This window comes from Saimiri boliviensis, chromosome 12 (assembly GCF_048565385.1).
Source record: "Saimiri boliviensis isolate mSaiBol1 chromosome 12, mSaiBol1.pri, whole genome shotgun sequence".
Classification (NCBI taxonomy): Eukaryota; Metazoa; Chordata; class Mammalia; order Primates; family Cebidae; genus Saimiri; species Saimiri boliviensis.
Window position 1 is genome coordinate 44387517 of NC_133460.1, and position 22050 is coordinate 44409566.

The following is a 22050-nucleotide window of genomic DNA, read 5'->3' on the forward strand; positions in this document are numbered from 1 at the left end:
TATTTTGTATCCTCTGTGGTTTCATATAAATAGTATAACTGTTTTTTTCTTTTTATTTATTTAATGTATCTTTTATTGCACTTTAGATTCTGAGGTATATGTGCAGAACATGCAGGATTGTTGCATGGGTACCTACATGGCAATGTGGTTTGCTGGCTCCACCCCCACCATCACCTATATCTGGCATTTCTCCTCATGTTATCCCTCCCCAACTTCCCTACCCTCTGCTGTCCCTCCCCTATTTCCCACCAACAGACCCCAGTGTGTGATGCTCCCTTCCTTGTGTCCATGTGTTTTCATTGTTCAACACCCACCTATGAGTGAGTACATGCAGTGTTTTTCTTTTCTTGTGTCAGTTTGCTGAGAATGATAGTTTCCAGATTCATCCATGTTTCTACAAAGGACACAAACTCATTGGTTTTTTTATGGTTGCATAGTATTCCATGGTGTATATGTGCCACATTTTCCTTGTCCAGTCTATCGTCGATGGCTATTTGGGTTGGTTCCAGGTCTTTGCTGTTGTATACAGTGCCTCAGTGAACATACGTGTGCAAGTGTCTTTATTATAAAGAACCTTTTTTTCTATTTCTGTGAAGTGTGTCATTAGAATTTTGATAGGAATTGCATTGACTCTTTGGATTGCTTTAGGTAGTGTGAACATTTTAGCAATATTGATTCTTACAACTCATCAATGTGAAATTCAAATATCCTTCAATTTTTTTTCTGTCTTTTCAATGTCTTGCATTAATGTTTTAAAATACTCATCGTAGAACTCTTTCTCTTCTTTGGTTAATTCCTAAGTGTTTATTTTATTTGTAGCTTTTGTAAATGAAACTACTTTCTCGATATCGTTTTCAGATTTTTTTCTCTTTGACATATGGAAATGCTGATAATTTTTGTACGTTGATTTTCTATCTTACAACTTTATTAAATTCATCAGTTTTAATAGTTTATTCATGTAGTCTTTAGGTTTTTTTAAATGCAAGATCATAATCTGTAGACAGAATAATTTGAAGACTTATTTTCCAATTTGGATGCCCTTTCCTTCTTTTTCTGATCTAACTAGAACATAAAATGCTTTTAAACATCAAGTAGATACTTATAAAAGTAATCTACTTTTCAACAATTTCAAATAATATTTTATATGAAAAATGAATTTTAGATTTGTTACAATGAACATTACAAAGAAATTTAGAGACCTTCCAATCTAACTCTCTGATACTATAGATAACCTAACTGAAATGAATAGACATTAGGTATATTTTTCTGGATCACAAAGACTGTTACTGACAAGTGGAAGATTAAGTCTCACATTATCTCATTTCTGTTCCACATTTTGGCCTTATAGCTGGCTCTCTTAATTTAGTCTCATCATTAGGAAAGAAAATGAGGTAGAGTTTTAAGATCAACAGAGCTTTGATATTGACTAAGTAAACCTCAGTTATGCTATAACTACCATCATTTCAGTGTTAAGTATTTATTTGTTATTGATAGTGTCCAGTGTTTTTGTTTTGTTGTTTTTGTATCCTTTTATTTACATTGTAATACGATTTCCTAAAAATGTTTTTATGCTTTTTATTGCCAACAGAGCTAACATAGAGGCAAAATATTTTCAAGTGTAATAGAACCTTTCTTTCTCTAAAAGAATATTATGAAGGATCTCTGGTTTAAAATGGCTGACTGAAAACATGCATGCATTTTTACTAATTCCTGTAAAGTAACCATAAGTGTGTGTGTGTGTGTGTGTGTGTGTGTGTGTGTGTGTGACACTGTCACTGGATGAGGAATGTCAACTAATTTTGTAAGGTGGAAAAAAAAATATATGGACCAGTAGAAAGTATTAGAAGAGGGAAAAATCAACAAGAAGAAAGCCATTTGTATCACTAAACCCCCAACATATTATTCAGTGAGAAATATTAAATATATCCAAAGATACTAGTGAGTAATGGTTGAAACCAGAAGAATTAGTTGAAATTCTAAGTAGCAATTAGATGCCCAAATCCCCTTTACCAATTTTCATTTTGGATAATCTGGTGAATACTCCTCTACCCAGTAGGAAGCAAATGATTTACATTTTGGAGAAACCAGCAGGAGGCAAAGAAGCTCCATGTTTGAGGCACCAAGACAAAAAGATGGACTTAAATGACAGCGCAGCCTCCTAAATGCTGTCATTGAGACTTAGAATTTCCCCCCCAAGTTCCTTCCTTTCCCTTTCACTTGAGTAAAAATATTTCTGAATTTTTATCTAAGAAATTAACCAAGAAAAAGCGTCTATCAACACTGAAATTTAGGCATACTTCTAATTACCTGCCTCTTTATTCAGAATTGATACCTCTTATTATATAAGCTCTGTCTTTATCCACAGAACTTATCACCACTTTGTAAAGCACTGTGTATATATATGAATTTAGATCCGAGACTCAAATTTAGTTTGAATAGTACATTATCATAAAGAGTCCAATACAAATGAAACCATGAACTTAGAATAAATTATGAAAATGTAGGTAACAATAGATGATGTAGAGTTGAGAATAGACATGATATTTATGAAATAAGATCAAATTTTCATGAAATGGAAATATTCTAAGCATAATAATTAACTTTTAGAAATTAAAACAAATGAATAATAAATTTGTAAAAGCTTTTATAATCTTGGGTAAATATATAAAGTGTTAATATATAAGGAAAAAATAAGGCAAAATAGTAGGATTCATTTAGGTGGTCTAAGGTCTGGCTCATAGTACTTCCAGAAATATGTAAGATCGAAAATACTTGCGTAATAATAAGCAAAGAATGATGCAAAGCTTTGTCCAAGGTTAATGTCATGAGTTTCCAACCTGAAAGAACTCAGATAATATGAGCAAAATCAATAATAAAGGAGCAAGATAAACATCAAATGCAGATGTCAAGAATAAAGATACAATGCTAAAGGTAAGAGTAAAAGTGAAGGTATCAGCCAAAACCACCACTACCAACAAAACAGCAGCAAAAGCAGAATCTCTTTTAAAAAATCAGTAGGTGATTTCTCAAGAGTAATACAGCTATCTAAACAAAATAGAATTTTGCCCTTAAATCGTGAAAGAAAAGCATTAACAACTAGAATTGTGTATCTCTCAAGATGTACAATTAAAAGTGTTCAACAACGTAAGAGAGACGTTTATAGATATTCAAAGTTTAAATAATTTCTTTCTGTACATATATTCCACCATCAAAAGGTGGGGAAGATTTAGGATCTGATTTATTCTATAGTAAGAAATGAATGACTAACTTCAGCTAATGTTCAAAAAAGAAAAATCAAGACATAGTATCACCTTATTTTTTTATAATTCATGACATTGATATTAAAAGAAAAATGTGAGGAAATGCAAAGTGGTTATACATTTAAATCAAATGTGGAATTTGTCACATTTTTTCTTGATCAATACCCAGCTCTTTTTATCACCAATCACTTGTCCTTATCTTTATTTGATATCTGAAAAATGTAACCACTCACAGGGCATTCTGAATTGCTTTCCTTTTTCTTCAAGCATATTTCTTCTTACTCCTTATACAAAGCCTAGGAAATGGAAGAAACTATCTAGTCCAAAAACTGACAGGTAATCAAGAAAGTATTACTAAAGCTATAGAAAACCTCACATAAAATTTTAACAAGACTGAACATACAGTTATACTTAACAGGTGAAATGTGCTATCATAATAGAATAATGTAATATGTCGATTTCTGTGCTCTTCAGATTGCAGATTGAATCCGACTCCTATTTTAATTTAGGCAACTTAGATTCTGGCTTAGAAATGGACATGAGCTCTGAATATTGCTATTTATGCTGTTAATGTTGAGATGTTTAGAGATGAGCTCTGCAAAGTCAGAATACTGTTGCACATTTGCTGCCTCACTAAAAAGATTAAAAAAATTAACACAACTAATCATCCAGAAAAGGGATAGGAAAATCTGATGTTGATAGATGTTTAAATAACCACCATAAGAAACATAATACATAAAGGTGACTCCTCAATCAGCAGTTCGGACCTGGATTGATCATCTCCACAGGGGATGATGATATATCCTCCAGTTCAGCATGACAAATGATCAGGGCTGAGTTTTTGATCTGAGAAATTTTTGCTCAAGAGGACAAGAATAAAACTGTAAACCCTCACTGCAATATTTATTTTAAGACAGTGATGAAACCAATTTATCTAACCAAATTGTTTGCTATCTGAGCAATTAAGTATTAATCTAACAATTTTCTTACCAAGAATTACTTCAAGGCTTCTGTCTTAAAGAAGTCAAACAATCCTAAATGATTATGACAGAAAATTATCCAATTTCAATGAGAAGTCCCCTTAAAAGACAACTGAAACTCAGACTCAACAACCATGTAAACATTAGTTCATAATTTACCCTTTTAAAGACTCTTTCGAAGTAGCATTCTCTCTTACTGTGGTGTTTTTAATGAACTTAACTTTGCATTGTCAACAGATAGTGCTCTGGTTTTTTGGGGGAATTGATACTCAGCAGGGATTTCTTTCATCATCTTACCAGGCTGGTTAAAATGTCAAAGCCCAAATATGCCTGAGATACAAGCCATAAATGTACTTTCTTCTAATACATAGCTTTTGATTCATTGAGAGCCGTGGTAGAGTGATGATGCTTTCACTTTGCTTATATAAAAAAAAAAGTTGATTTGACCTGTTTACATTGGGTCTTAGTTTTAGTTCCTCATCTTCAGTGTGCTTGAAAATTCTTTTCTTCAAGAAAGAAATATGGGTGTGATTGCTCATTGCTTGTCCAATAATCCCTGTGATTATTTACTGTGTTTATTACAGTAGCTCTGCCACCAGGAAAACTTTTGTTTTATTCATGTCTATGGAAATCCTGAATAGTACCTGGGATCTCACTGTACACCATATTTGTTAAATTAATGAAAATATCAACTAATTAATGATTTTTAACTTTCTATTCACTTCTGATCCCCATGGATTCAATTTCTTTCAAAGGTTAATATCTCCCTATAGAAACGATGTATTATATATTATATTTTATTTGCCGTTTCTAGGTATTTGTAGCCCGAGGGTTCCTGTTCTGATCTTATTGGTCTTCTCATATCATTTACCAGTATCTCATCCATTGCACCTAGTGAAAAAGTGGGAAAGAGGAAGGAGAGAAAAATCTAAAAGACTAATTTAAACCTGAATGAACTGTTTAGATTTCTGAACAGTACTAAATTTTAGCCTTGATTTTATTAATTTTAGATACTCTGTTTGCTCTCCAAAAGGTGGTAGTGCTTATGAAGGAGATAAAATCAGCTATAGAGAAGAGTTGCATTTCTTTTTTCAAATTAACTTTATTAAAGCATAACTGATAAGTAAAGTTGTATATATAGAAAGTTGTATAAAGTCAAAATTAATTTGCCTTGCTACTTAAAGTTAGGTCCAAAGCCCACAGCCATGAGTTCCTTAAAAATAAAGAATCTCAGGCCCCATCCCAGATCTATGAAACCCAAATTTGCATTTCAGCAAAATTTAGCATTGTGATTCACTTGCACATTACATTTTGAAAGGCATTTTCCAGTGATACAAAGTTAGTGTGGTGTGTGCCTGGGATTTAGACCTAAATTATTCTGACTCTTTGCCCTCTTCCTTTCTTATCTTACTTCACCAATCACCTTTGTAGATAATCTGACAGATATTCTTTTATTTACCCTTTTCGCTATTAGGGAAGCAGACTTTCTCACCAGAAAACGAGTCTCATTTTTGACAAGCTACAATAATTGTTATTTTATGGAACAGAAAATCAACTTTTTATGACTTCTCATTTTTTATTATTTATTCTAGAGAGGTAAAAATAAATTTAATCATTTTCATATGACTATCCTGTAAATATTTGAAGACAGTTTTCATATTATGATTTACTTTATCCTGATAGCCAATTTCTTTTTTTTTTTTTTTTTTTTTTTTTTGAGACGGAGTTTTCACTCTCGTTACCCAGGCTGGAGTGTGCAATGGCGCGATCTGGGTTCACCGCGACCTCCGCCTCCTGTGTTCAGGCAATTCTCCTGCCTCAGCCTCCTGAGTAGCTGGGATTACAGGCACGTGCCACCATGCCCAGCTAATTTTTTGTATTTTTAGTAGAGACGGGGTTTCACCATGTTGACCAGGATGGTCTCGATCTCTTGACCTCATGATCCACCTGCCTCGGCCTCCCAAAGTGCTGGGATTATAGGCTTGAGCCACGGTGCCCGGCCCCAATTTCTTTATTCTCTTTTCTTTATTGCAGCCTTTCCTCACATTCATTCTACCTTTGCCGTTGAGTAAGGTCAAGATGTCTTCCATTTGGTAATTAATTCAAGATACTTTTACTGAGAGTCTGTTATGTGCCTGTGCTAGATGATAGAGGTAGAATAAGGAGTAAGATCTGCATGTCCCTGCCTTTGTGAACATTGGGAGCTGAACCTAATAAACTAGACTGAGACCTTAGCTCCATACTCTTATTTCTCTTGCTCTGGCGCTTATATTTGTGTTAATGAAGACAGACTCTGTTTATATGGGAAGGTGGGGAATAGGGGAGCACTTTGTGACGATAGGCTAGATCTCCATCACTGAGTTCTGAGAGTATTTGTTGGCATTTTCAGGACTGCTAGTCTATGAAAATAAATAAGTGAAATCTGTACATGCAATAATAATAGTGTATTGTAAACAATATTTACAATTAAAAGTACTATATATAATATTTAAATTCACAGAACAGTGAAAAGTGGCATAAGGAAAACATGGAAGAAAAACTCCATAGAAATTGACGTGCAGAAATCAATAAATAATCTGAACACTCAGAATTCCTCATTACTGATACTGTGTTCTGAATCCTAATTTAAGCCTATTTCTCCCTCCTCCAGGCTATCATTTTTGAAAGATTAAGGCCAGTGATTATTGTGTATTTTCTCCATTCTTGAAGTTTCTTTTTTTATTTAGTTATTTTTTGTTTTACTCATAATATTTAAATTAGTAATATACTCAATTTGACTGTAGGTAAACAGTGATATTATTAAGCAAAAATAAAATCATCAGAAATTCAGCCTGCGGAGGGAGACCTGATAGTGATTTCCTCTGTCAGTGCTATTAAGAGGAACTTAGATTCCTTGATGTAGCATTAGAAATTCTAGAAATCTTCACAGATCCAATTTAGCTGTTATCATTAAAATGCTATCATGAGTTTTATAAGACTACATAACTAGGCTTTATCCAGAAATCTTACACTTATCTATAATTTGAGCAAACATCCAAATGATTTATGCAATGACAAGATGAAAAATGGTTTAAGGCCATTCTGTTCAACATTTGAACTCATGAATGGACAAGTTATTTAAAAGAATCATGTGAAGCTTTTTATATGAGGTATTTAACATTTGTTAGTTTTCTTGTTTTTAATCATTAAGACAGATTTATTGGCAGCGTGAACATTATATGTTGTTATGTTTACATCATTAAAAAATAAATGCATGATTAAAAAAACAAAAAATAAATTTTTGAAAAGTATGTTATTAGAACAGTAGGAAGAATTATCCTCTGTAAAAATCTGTATGTATAGATATTAGTTATTTTAAATGTCATTATGTAAGTCTAATGTTACTTTTATTAGAAGAAAGGGGGAAACATCTCAAGGGCATTTTGACATGCAAGAAATTTTGGTATATTCTATGTTGCAATACCTGAGTAAAGTAATTGATTTTTAAAACTATGCTAAAAGAAAACATGTTACCTCACACATAACTCTTCAATAAATTCCATTTCTTCTTAACTGAAAGTTCTGAATTTTATTTTATATCTTTGGAATTAACTTAGTTTTCAATGTTAACCATATTTCAGAGTGGTCTCTGAGTTAACTTTATAAAAATAATTAGATACTTTTCTAAAATCTTTTTTCAGTTTTTAAAAATTCCATTTCCAAACCAACTTGTGTTCCTCCAATCCATCTGACCACCTCTTCTCTTTCAACAGTTTCAAGAGTTTGAAATGAAACTTTTTAATTTCTAAATCTAATTTACACACACACACACACACACACACACACACACACAAATATATACATCTATGGACCCTAATGCAGCATGGAATCATGACTGATCATCCTTCTTGTCCTTATGTGCATAACTCTCCACTGCTTCTTTATCCTGAAGAGAGTACTAAGGGGATCGTCCCCGTTGCAAATTAGTTCTGTAATTTGAACAGTTACAGCATACTTTTTGTGCTTTCTCTTCTGTTGTTTATAATTAAATACTTACTATACATGAAAGAGTTCATTTAAAAATACATAAGCAGTTAACATATTCATAGCACAAACTAAGTCAAGAAAAACTATCTTGAATGTATGCAGACACTTCCTGTTTTGTCTTCCCTCTTCAAACTCTTTAGCCTCCTTACTTGAGGCACAAGTACGTTTCTAATATCCATTGATTTGCTTTTATTTATATTCTTTGCATATATAACTTGATCCTTAAAATTATACTTTTGCACATTATATAAATAGAATCTTAGGCATGTCCAAGCTATTCATTTCTTGCTTTTTCTTGCTGTTTATTATATTTATAAGTTTCAAATTTTAATTTATATAACAATGCTGTAAATTGCCAAATTGTTTTTCCATTCTTTAATGTCTATTGCTATATGCTATTCCATTATGTAAATATATCACAATTTTTGTCTGAATATCATTAATAAACATTTTTATTATTTCCAGTATTACTACTGGAGACCATGTTGCTATGAATATGCTTGTATACTTTTCCCAATGCACATAAACTGAGCATATACTCTAGTACTTCTTGATGGTGGTTTTGGTAAGCAGGTATATGAATTTTTAACTCTGCTACAAATTGCCAAATTGTTGTTCCAAAGTAGTTAGTACCAATATTTCACCAGTCACGTGTAAGATTTTCTGTGACTCTCTAGTATTCACAAAATGGATATTTTTAGCCATTTGTTTTTACTACCCTGGTGAGTATGATATACACAATTAAAATATACTCATAGAAAAAAATCTCAGGCCCAGATGCCTTCACTGGTGAATTTTTCCAAATCTTAAGACATTAATACAATGCCAAATGTCAGAAAATTGATTAAAGAAAAAAGAAAATCTCTGTAGCTGAAATTAAGCTTATTCCCAGAAAAATCTTAGCAAATCTGAGAAAGATTTTCATGGGCAAAAATTATAGAACAATTTCTGCCATGAACATGGATGCAAAAATTCTAAACAAAATATCAAATAAAAGCAGTCTTATGACCAAGTGAGAATTATTACAGGAATGCAAACATGTATTTTTAAAAACCCCATTATGAACTCAGTAGGTACAAAAAAGAAAAATCAGTAATTTTTATAAAATTCAATCAATACTCATTTATACTAGGAACTCTTACCAAGCTCAGGATTGAAGCAGAATCCTTATTTTGTTGGTTAACTTGATTTATAATAAACACCAGTAAACTCAACAGCCAACTTAAGTAAATCAGTTTCTGTCTGTGTTCTCATCCCTCTTCTATCCCTCTGCTTACTGCAATTGTAAGCAAGCAATATTTAAATTTGGTGATATATTCTTTTTTTTGGTCAACTTTATTATGTATAATCTGCATATAATCAAACACATATTAAGTATACATTATAATGACATTTTACTACTGTATACATCCTGAAATGACCAATATGATAAAAAATATTCAAGACCATAAAGAATTATTTGTGCCTCTTTGTAAGGATCTTGGTTTTACACATAATTTTATCAGATTGATAGGCATGCCTAAGTATTATATGTAGTGTAAATTGCTTCTGAAGTTTATAAAAGTCTTTCGTGTTGTATGCAATTTTGTTGGAATTACTTTTTTTCCCCCAATGGACTGTAAGATTTAGCTATATTGTTTAGTATAAATTTATATATATATATATATATATATATATATATATATATACACACACACACACACACACACACATACACACACACATACATACATGTATATATATATATATAAACATATATATATATAAAGCTCCTATAGTTTTCCATTATGTGATTATAACATACTTTATGTATTCTTCTGTGAAATTCAAGATCTTTCAAGTCCTTGCTGTCGTAAACAGTGCAACTATAGCATTATTGCACATGTCTCTTTTTGAACATGCACCATAGCTTCTTTTGTGTATATTTGGAAATAAACTCTTGGAACAAAGAGTCAGGAAAATTTCCAGATTTACAGGAAAATAAAAACTCTTTTACATGATTTATCTAATATCTGTTATGCTAAATTTTTCAATAGTTTCCAATAAATGGACATAGAATGGTATTTTATTGTATAGTAGTATTAATTTGTATTTTCTGATTGTTAATTTTAGCATATTTGAATCTGTATAATTTACAAAAATCTGTTCTTTGAAATTTTAAATTATTACCTTTTTAAACTTTTAGGGTGTGCTTTAAATTTTTTACAAATTAACTTTTCTTTTAAAAAAAAGAACATTTAATTTTTTTTATTTACTTAAAAAATTTAGAGCCATTTATCTTCCAAATCCATAATCTTCGCCTTATGTTCTGTTTTTTTTATCCCTCTAATTCTCACTCAGTGGTCAGTTTTCATATGTGTTTCTAAATTTGATTGTTGAGCTCACATTCAGATGACTCATTCTTTGAAAATCTTTTGATTTGAGGATGAGTCCCACTTAGGGACAATTTCTTCTTGTTTCAACTACACTGGGGTTATGCTAATTTGTTACTGCTTTGAGATAATACCCACGCCTGACTTTTTTGTGTGAATGCAAACCCACATGATGGCAAGACTGTGGTTGTATTCTTAGTAAATTCTACTCATTCTCTCATGATTCTACTCAGAAGCATGGCAGGAACAAAAAAACCAGAAAAGTAAGATAGCTTGCTAACAGCTTATTCCAAAAAATATGTTGCTTCTTTTCTCTCTTTGTTTCCCACGTGTGGCGTTTTTTTTTTTTTTGTTTGTTTGTTTTTTTTATTCTTTTTTTAAAAATTCCTTTATTATTATTATTATTATTTTTTTAATTGCATTTTAGGTTCGGGGGTACATGTGAAGAACATGCAAGATTGTTGCATAGGTACACACAAGGCAGTGTGGTTTGCTGTCTTCCGTCCCCTCACCTGTATCTGTCATTTCTCCCCATGCTATCTCTTCCCACCTCCGCACCCCCGTCCCTCCCCCATTTCCCCCCAACGGACCCCAGTGTGTAGTGCTCCCCTCCCTGTGTCCATGTGTTCTCATTGTTCAACACCAACCTATGAGTGAGAATATACGGTGTTTGATTTTCTGCTCTTGTGTCAGATTGCTGAGAATCATGGTTTCCAGGTTCATCCATGTCCCTACAAAGGACGTGAACTCATCGTTTTTGATGGCTGCATAATATTCCATGGTGTATATGTACCACATTTTCCCTATCCAGTCTATCATCGTTGGGCATTTGGGTTGGTTCCAGGTCTTTGCTATTGTAAACAGTGCTGCAATGAACATTCGTGTGCACGTGTCCTTGTAGTAGAATGATTTATAATCCTTTGGATATATACCCAGTAATGGGATTGCTGGGTCAAATGGGATTTCTATTTTTAGGACCTTGAGGAATCGCCACACTGTCTTCCACAATGGTTGAATTAATTTCCATTCCCACCAACAGTGTAAAAGTGTTCCTATTTCTCCACATCCTCTCCAGCATCTGTTGTTTCCCGATTTTTTAATGATCGCCATTCTAACTGGTGTGAGATGGTATCTCCATGTGGTTTTGATTTGCATTTCTCTGATGACCAGTGATGATGAGCATTTTTTCATATGTTTGTTGGCCTCCTGTATGTCTTCTTTTGTAAATTATCCTTCGCCCATTTTTGAATGGGCTTGTTTGTTTTTTTCTTGTAGATCTGCTGTAGTTCTTTGTAAATTCTGGATATCAGCCCCTTGTCAGATGGGTAGACTGCAAAAATTTTTTCCCATTCTGTTGGTTGCCGATTCACTCTACTGACTGTTTCTTTTGCCATGCAGATGCTGTGGAGTTTGATTAGGTCCCATTTGTCTATTTTGGCTTTTGTTGCCATTGCTTTTGGCGTTTTGGTCATGAAGTCCTTGCCTAAACCTATGTCTTGAATGGTTTTGCCTAGATTTTCTTCTAGGGTTTTTATGGTGTTAGGTCTGATGTTTAAGTCTTTAATCCATCTGGAGTTAATTTTGGTGTAAGGTGTCAGGAAGGGGTCCTGTTTCTGCTTTCTGCACATGGCTAGCCAGTTTTCCCAACACCATTTATATGTTAAACAGGGAGTCCTTTCCCCATTGCTTGTTTTTGTCAGGTTTGTCGAAGATCAGATGGTTGTGGGTATGTTGTATTTCCTGTGAGGCCTCTGTTCTGTTCCATTGGTCTATATCTCTGTTTTGGTACCAGTACCATGCTGTTTCGATTACTGTAGCCTTGTAGTATAGTTTGAAGTCTGGTAGTGTGATGCCTCCTGCTTTGTTCTTTTTGCTTATAATTGACTTGGCTATGCGGGCTCTCTTTTGGTTCCATATGAAGTTTAAGGTGTTTTTTTTCCAGTTCTGTGAAGAAGGTCATTGGTAGCTTGTTGGGAATAGAGTTGAATCTGTAAATTACTTTGGGCAGTATGGCCATTTTCATGATGTTGATTCTTCCTAACCATGAACATGGAATGTTTCTCCATCTGTTTGTATCCTCTCTTATTTCGTTGAGCAATGGCTTGTAGTTCTCCTTGAAGAGGTCCTTTACGTTCCTTGTTAGTTGTATTCCTAGGTATTTTATTCTCTTTGTAGCAATTGTGAATGGCAGTTCGTTCTTGATTTGGCTCTCTTGAAGTCTATTACTGGTGTATAGGAATGCTTGTGATTTTTGCACGTTGATTTTGTATCCTGAGACTTTGCTGAAGTTGTTTATCAGTTTCAGGAGACTTTGGGCTGAGATGATGGGGTCTTCCAGATATACAATCATGTCATCTGCAAATAGAAACAATTTGATTTCCTCCTTTCCAATTTGGATACCCTTTATTTCTTTTTCTTGCCTGATTGCTCTGGCTAGAACTTCCAGTACTATATTGAATAGGAGTGGTGAGAGAGGGCATCCTTGTCTAGTGCCAGATTTCAAAGGGAATGCTTCCAGTTTTTGCCCATTCAGTATGATATTGGCTGTTGGTTTGTCGTAAATAGCTTTTATTGTTTTGAGATACGTTCCGTCAATACCTAGTTTATTGAGGGTTTTTAGCATAAAGGGTTGTTGAATTTTGTCGAAAGCCTTCTCTACATCAATTGAGATAATCATGTGGTTTTTGTCTTTGGTTCTGTTTATGTGGTGAATTATGTTTATGGACTTGCGTATGTTGAACCAGCCTTGCATCCCCGGGATGAATCCTACTTGATCATGGTGGATGAGCTTTTTGATATGCTGTTGCAATCGGTTTGCCAGTATTTTATTGAAGATTTTTGCATCTATGTTCATCATGGATATTGGCCTGAAATTTTCTTTTCTTGTTGAGTCTCTGCTGGGTTTTGGTATCAGGATGATGTTTGTCTCGTAAAATGATTTGGGAAGGATTCCCTCTTTTTGGATTGTCTGGAATAGTTTCAGAAGGAATGGTATCAGCTCCTCTTTGTATGTCTGGTAGAATTCAGCTGTGAACCCATCTGGACCTGGGCTTTTTTTGGGTGGTAGGCTCTTTATTGCTGCCTCGACTTCAGACCATGTTACTGGTCTATTCAGGGTTTCAGCTTCTTCCAGGTTTAGGCTTGGGAGGATGCAGGTGTCCAGGAATTTATCCATTTCTTCCAGGTTTACTAGTTTATGTACATAGAGTTGTTTGTAATAATCTCTGATGATGGTTTGGATTTCTGTGGAATCTGTGGTGATATCCCCTTTATTGTTTTTTATTGCATCAATTTGGTTATTCTCTCTTTTCTTTTTTATTAATCTGGCTAGTGGTCTGTCTATTTTGTTGATCTTTTCAAAAAACCAGCTCCTGGATTTATTGATTTTTTGAAGAGTTTTTTGTGTCTCTATTTCCTTCAGTTCTGCTCTGATCTTAGGTATTTCCTGTCTTCTGCTAGGTTTTGATTTTTTTTGATCTTGCTCCTCTAGCTCTTTCAATTTTGATGATAGGGTGTCAATTTTAGATCTCTCCTTTCTTCTCATGTGGGCACTCATTGCTATATATTTTCCTCTAGAGACTGCTTTAAAAGTGTCACAGAGATTCTGGTATGTTGTGTCTTCGTTCTCATTGGTTTCGAAGAACATCTTTATTTCTGCCTTCATTTCATTGTTTATCCAGTCAACATTCAAGAGCAAGTTGTTCAGTTTCCATGAAGCTGTGTGGTTCTGAGTTAGCTTCTGCATTCTGAGTTCTAACTCGATTGCACTGTGGTCTGAGAGACTGTTTGTTATGATTTCTGTTCTTTTGCATTTGCTGAGGAGTGACTTATTGCCAATTATGTGGTCAATTTTAGAGTAGGTGTGATGTGGTGCTGAGAAGAATGTATATTCTGTGGATTTGGGGTGGAGAGTTCTGTAAATGTCTATTAGGTTTGCTTGCTCCAGGTCTGAGTTCAGGTCCTGGATATCCTTGTTGATTTTCTGTCTGGCTGATCTGTCTAATATTGACAATGGGGTGTTAAAGTCTCCCACTATTATTGTGTGGGAGTCTAAGTCTCTTTGTAAGTCATTAAGAACTTGCCTTATGTATCTGGGTGCTCCTGTATTGGGTGCGTATATATTTAGGATCATTAGCTTCTCTTGTTGCAGTGATCCTTTTACCATTATGTAATGTCCTTCTTTGTCTCTTTTGATCTTTGTTGCTTTAAAGTCTATTTTATCAGGGATGAGAATTGCAACTCCTGCCTTTTTTTGCTCTCCATTTGCTTGGTAGATATTCCTCCATCCCTTTATTTTGAGCCTTTGTGTATCCTTGCATGTAAGATGGGTTTCCTGGATACAGCACACTGATGGGTTTTGGCTTTTTATCCAATTTGCCAGTCTGTGTCTTTTGATTGGGGCATTTAGTCCATTGACATTTAGGGATAGTATTGTTATGTGTGAATTTGATGCTGTCATTTTGATGCTACCTGGCTGTTTTGTTGGTTAGTTGATGCAGCTTCTTGATTGTGTTGATGCTCTTTTACCATTTGGTGTGTTTTTGGAGTGGCTGGTACTGGTTGTTCCTTTATATGTGTAGAGCCTCTTTCAGGAGTTCTTGTAGGGCAGGTTTGGTGTTGATGAAATCTCTGAGTGCTTGCTTGTTCACAAAGGATTTTATTTTTCCTTCACTTATGAAGCTTAGTTTGGCTGGATAGGAGATTCTGGGTTGAAAGTTCTTTTCTTTAAGGATGTTGAATATTGGCCCCCAATCTCTTCTGGCTTGTAGGGTTTCCACTGAGAGATCTGCTGTGAGTCTAATGGGCTTCCCTTTGTGGGTAACCCGACCTTTCTCTCTGGCTGCCCTTAGCATTTTCTCTTTCATTTCAACCCTGGTGAATCTGACGATTATGTGCCTTGGGGTTGCTCTTCTTGAGGAATATCTTTGTGGTGTTCTCTGTATTTCCTGGATTTGAATATTGGTCTGCCTTGCTAGGTTGGGGAAGTTTTCCTGGATAATATCCTGAAGAGTATTTTCCAGCTTGGATGCATTCTCTTCATCACATTCAGGTACACCTATCAGACGTAGATTGGGTCTTTTCACATAGTCCCACATTTCTTGAAGATTTTGTTCATTCCTTTTTGTGCTTTTTTCTCTGTTCTTGCCTTCTCTTTTTATTTCATTGAGTTGATCTTCGACCTCTGATATCCTTTCTTCTGCTTTGTCAATTCGGCTGTTGAAGCTTGTGCATGCTTCACGAAGTTCTCGTGTTGCGTTTTTCAGCTCCATCAATTCACTTATATTCCTCTCTATGCTGTTCATTCTCGTTAGCAATTCGTCCAATCTTTTTTCAAGGTTCCTATTTTCTTTGCGTTCGGTTAGAACATGTTCTTTTATCTCACTGTAATTTCTTACTACCCACCTTCTGAAGTCTGATTCTGTCATTTCATCACCCTCTTTCTCCATCCGGTCTGGTTCCCTTGCTGGTGAGGAGTTGTGATCCCTTTTAGGAGGAGAGGTGTTCTGGTTTTGGGAGTTTTCTTCCTTTTTGCGCTGGTTTCTTCCCATTTTTGTGAGTTTATCCACCTGTTGTCTTTGTAATTACTGTCTTTCAGACTGGGTCTCTGAGCGAGCTTCTAGTTCGTGGATGCTGAAGTTACTTCTTTTTTTTTTTTTAAGCTTTCCTTCTAACAGTCTGGCCCTTCTGCTGTAGGACTGCTGAGGTCCTCTCCAGGCCCTGCTTGCCTGTGGATCACTTGAAGCAGCTGCAGAACAGTAAGGGTTGCTGCCAGTTTCCTCTTCTGCTATCTTTGTCCCAGAAGGATGCTCGCCTACTGTCAGTCCGTTCTCTCCTTTATGAGGTGGGTCTTTGGATCTTTGGGGGTCAGGGAGCTACTTGAGGAGACAATCTATCCTTTATTGGGGCTTAAGTCCTGAGTTGTGAGCTCTGTTGTTCATTCAGAGCTGCTGGGCAGGTATGTTTAGGTCTGCTGCAGCTGAACTCATAAAGCACTTTTTGTTGCCAGGTGCTCTGTCCCAGGGAGTTGGAGCTTCATGAGTTTCCGTTGCACTACTGCCTTTTTTGATTTTTCTTTCAGGTCTGACCCGCCCAGCTAGCAGCATGCCTAGCCACTGCCTGCCCGCAGGGGATTTGCTGAGCTGCTGTGGGCTCCGCCCAGCTGCCCTGAGCTCTTCCCTGCAGTCCTGTTTATATGGGTGTAGTTAGAACTGTCTCAGCAACGGTGGCCCCACCTCTGTTATGGCGGACTCTCTCTGTTGTGGCAGGTTGCCTCGGCAATGGCGGGTTGCCTCGGCAACGGCAGCCTGCCTCCATAGCCGTGGAGAGTCTCAGTAATGGCGGAAGCCCCTCCCCCAGGGAGCCAGACCCTCCCGGTTCAGCTGTGCTTGGTTTGAAAGGCTCAACCCGGAGGGTTTCCAATTACTGTTTTTGTTTTCATTGTTGTTGGGGGTGGAGGGGTGGGACCAATGGAGCCTGATCACCTGGCTCCCTGACTCAGAGTCTTTTCTTTTAAGTTGAATGACTCTGCGTTCCAGTCGCATGTTGAAAAGTTGCCGGGATCTCCAGTGCTGCGACTCACTGAGTCGGCTCGAACTGTGGTGCTGGCTCCTGGCAGATTTTTTGCCTAGGAATCTCCTGGCCTGGCTCGCTATTTCAGATGAATGGGCAACTCTGCCGTCTCAGGGCTCTGATCGCCAGCTAAGAGGGCTCTCAGACCAGTGGCTTTTGTCCGGAGAACCGCAGCAACAGGGCGTGGTCACAGCAGCCGTGCGGGCGAAATCAGCCCCACGGGGGCCAAAACAGCCGCACCGGCTGGGACTGCGATGCTGGTGACCCCTCTGCCTGGGTATCTCCTGGGCTGTGGGCAGTAAGAGTTCGTCTGGAAATGCGGCGTCCACTCACCCTCTGCACTTTCACTGGGAGCCCAAGTCCTGAGCTGTTCTTAGGCGACCATCTTCCCAGCATTCCGTGTGGCTTTTTTTTTTTTTAACCTTCAGTACTACATTGAACGTACACTGTCCTATTGAAGACTAATTAGCACCAAATATATTCCAAATTTTTGTTACTTTTAGTGCTGGTGAGTTAGACTACCTCACTATGTTTTCTAGCTCTTTTTCCAACAACTGGAGAGAACCCATCAAGAAACACATCAAGCAGAACTCATCAAGCAGATTCCAAATTTTTCTAAGAAAAAAATAAAGTTGATTCGGTCACTTACTATTTTCTAATCCAGGTTTTGAAGTACATCTTGTATTTCTCTATACATGATACCAGCATTTCTATATTTATTGTAGCACTGTTCACAAAAGCGAAGATATAGAATCAACCTAGGTGTCCATAAATGGATAAATGGATAAAGGAAATGTTGAAATGCAGATATCATTTCTATATATTAACCTTTTTTTTTCTCTTGGATATATACCTATGTTGGTTAATGGGTATGAAAATACAGTTGGATAGAAGAAATGAGATGAACTATTTGGTAGACAATAAGAAGGCTATAGTTAACAGTTATTTATCTTACATTTCAAAATACCAGAAAAGAATATTTAGAATATGATAAATATTTGAGGTAACAGATATCTCAATTGCCCATATTTCATCATTACACATTGTATTCTTGTATTAAAATATCACACACAGCCTATAAATATGTATAACTATTATGTATCCATAAATATTAAAATTAAAAGAAAAAACTGATATGGAAATAGGTACATAATACATCTGCTTATAAATCAAATGTAAATTTTGACAGTTGATCCTATAAACATTTGAAGTATCCATTAAAATATCTCTTTAACTTAAGGGTCAGTTTGATAAAGCACCCAGGTATTTAATTATTTTATGGGTAAAATGTCAAGATAAATTACTCTCCTAATTGTAGAAATGTGCAATATAAGGTAATAATGTACCCTAAACAGATAGATTAATCTCATGAAAAGATCAATATTAAATTGAAGATTCCTAATTAATAAAGTGTCAGCAAATATTTTTGGAGAAAATAACTATTGGAAATGCTTGTTTTTGTAATACAGAAGTCAGGAAAAAAAAAAAAAAAAGACTTGTAGTTTTCAGAGTAAACCTAAGTAAGAGGTATGTCCCTCAAATCAGGCCCTGTCTCACCAACACCTTTCACTTAAAAAAATGTACGCACTTAATCAAAAGAAAAAATATTAACATGTATGATGTTTTTTGTAACATCATGCATTTTAATAATCAGAGGTTACAGTAAATAAAACAGCATGATACTGGTATAAAATAGACATATCCACCAACTGAACAGAATATAAATTCCAGATATAAAATAGCACACCTGCAACCAACTGATCTTTGACAAAGAAGGCTAAAACAAGCATCAGAGAGAGGACTCCTTACTCAAAAATGTTGCTAGGAAAACAGGATATCATATGCAGAAAAATGAAACTGGACACCTATCTCTCACCATATACAAAAATTAACTCAAGATGGATTAAAGACTTAAGTGTACAACCAAAAACAATAAAAAAAAGTCTTAGAAAAAAACTAGGAAGTACTCTTCTGAACATTAAAGCAAAGATTTTTATGACAAAGTCCTCAAAGCAATTGCCAAAAAACCCTCAAAAATTAACAGTTGAGACCTTATTAAACTAAAGAACTTTTGCACAGCAGAAGAAACTATCATCAGAATAAACAGACAACCTACAGAATGAGAGAAAATATTCACAAGCTATGCACCTGACAGAGGACTAGTATCTAGGTCAATGAAGTTGTGTACCTAACAGGATTATGGCTGCCCCTGCTGAGTCATGCAGATTGTCAGGAATCTGTGACTACTGAGTCATGCAGGTTGTGTACCTAGGAGGATTATGGGTGCCTCTGCTGAGTCATGCATGTTGTCAAGAAAGTGGGGGAAAAGCCAGCAGTCAAAGGCCTCATTCAGCTCCCACACGAATTGAAGGGCCAGCCTCACTCCCATTGTGATCCCGCAACAGCCCCAAATCTGTTTCAAGATGGTGGGCTAGCCGGGCTTGAGAACTTGCCCCAGGCTGATGTCTCCCAGGTACAAAAGAAAAGGGCTTGCTTTTTCCCCCACCTGTGGAGTCTGCACAACAGATTTATGCCCCTCCCTGAGTTCCAGCCAGGAGGCTTCTTGCCCAGTTCAAACTGTTATCAAATTGTTACAGAGTTCTGCTGGAGATTTCCTTCTCCCTGTGGTGATTTTCCTTGGCCACCTTCCTGATTGATCCCTGTAGTGCCAAGGAGGAATGGCCTGTTTGGGGACCCAGTGAACTCCTGGGGCCTTTTTGCTGCTTCCTCTACTCGTCTACTTTGCTCTGCTTTCTAAATTGACTCAGCTCTAGGTAAGGTCAGAAACTTTTCCCACAAACAGACCTTCAGTTTCTCCAGTGGGGGTGTGTGTTCAGGAGATGGGGGTCTCCCTTTCTTACTTCCACAACTGGGGCACACACAGTATTTGAGGTGTCTCCAGGTCCTTCAGGAGCAGTTTACTTTCTTCAGGGAGGTCTGTGGGTTCTCTTAGGTTTGCTGATTTGTTGTTGCAGTTCATCTGGAGCTAAAATTCACAGTGTGAATCTCTGCATGCTGCTCTGCCCAACAAACTTGGAGCTGCAATCTAGTCCTGCTTCCCATCCACCATCTTTGTCCAGATGTCATTTATAAACATGTAAGAGTCTAAAGCTAGAAGCATGCCCCTTGAAAACCAGCAAAAGTCAAGGATGCCCTCCCTCATCACTCCTATTCAACATAGTATTGTAAGTCCTGACCGGGGAAATAAGGCAAGAGAAAGAATTAAAGCATATTCAAATAGGAAGAGAAGAAGTGAAACTATCCCTGTTTGCAGATGGCATCATCCTCCTGTATCTAGAAAATGCCATAGTCTCAGCCCAAAACCTTCTTAAGCTGCTAAAACAACATCAGCAAATCTTATGATACAAAGTCAATGTGTAAAATTTATTAGCATTTCTATACACCAACATCAGTCAAGCTGAGAGCCAAATCAGAAACATACTTCCATGTACAGCTGCCGCACAAAAAGAGTAAAATACCTAAGAATACAGCTAACTAGGGAGGTGAAAGATCTCTACAAGGAGAACTGTAAAACACTGCTCAAGGAAATGAGATGACACAAACAAATGAAAAAATATCCCATGCTCATGGATAGGAAGAATCACGTGTGGGCAGTCACTCACATGTGTCTGCACACTCTGACACACGCATGCAGAGTTCCACACGAACTCGGAGGCACACAGGCCCCTATCCCCAGCTGCCCACATGCATGCTCACCCATCTGTGTGCATGCCCACAGATGCCACTCACAAGTCTACTCCAGTCACCCAGACACAACCACAGACCACATACGGGCACAGCAGCCACTGGGCCCCTGTGCCAGGGGCTTCCTCTTCTGACAGAGAAGGAAACACAGCCAGGACAGAGAGACTGGGTTATCGGGCAGGAGGAGAGCTGAGCCAGTTTGTGCCTGGGGTCTCAAGGGAGGGGTTCTGTGCCAGCTGGGAGACCAGCGAGTCACGAGCAGGTGCACACAAACACACAGACACACACCCAAAACACCCAAGTGCACAGGGCTGGATGAGGACACATGCTCGCAGCGCTATGCAGGGGAGGATGGGCACATGCATACACTCCTGTGAGCATGTGTCCTTGCTCTGCAGGAAAAAAAAAAAAAAAAAATATATATATATATATATATATATATATATATATATATATATATATATGTATATGTATATATATATGTATGTAATGGCCATACTGCCCAAAAAAGTTTATAAAGTCAATGCTTTTTGGTTAAACTGCCACTCACATTCTTCACAGAACTAGAAATAACTATTTTTAAGCCGGGCGCGGTGGCTCAAGCCTGTAATCCCAGCACTTTGGGAGGCCGAGGTGGGTGGATCACGAGGTCGAGAGATCGAAACCATCCTGGTCAACATGGTGAAATCCCGTCTCTACTAAAAATACAAAAAAATTAGCTGGGCATGGTGGCACATGCCTGTAATCCCAGCTACTCAGGAGGCTGAGGCAGGAGAATTGCTTGAACCCAGGAGGCGGAGGTTGCGGTGAGCCGAGATCGCGCCATTGCACTCCAGCCTGGGTAACAAGAGCGAAACTCCGTCTCAAAAAAAAAAAAAAAAAAAAAAAAAAAAAAGAAATAACTATTTTTAAATTGATATGTAACCAAAAAAGAGCCAGAATAGCCAAGGCAATCCTAAGCAAAGAGAACAAAGCTGGAGGCATCACGTTACCTGACTTCAAAGTGTACTACTGGTCTACAGTAACCAAAATGGTGTGGTGGTGGTACAGAAACAGATACATAGACCAGTGGAATAGAACAAGGAACCTAAAAATAAGACCACACACCTGGAACTATCTGATCTTCAATAAACCTGA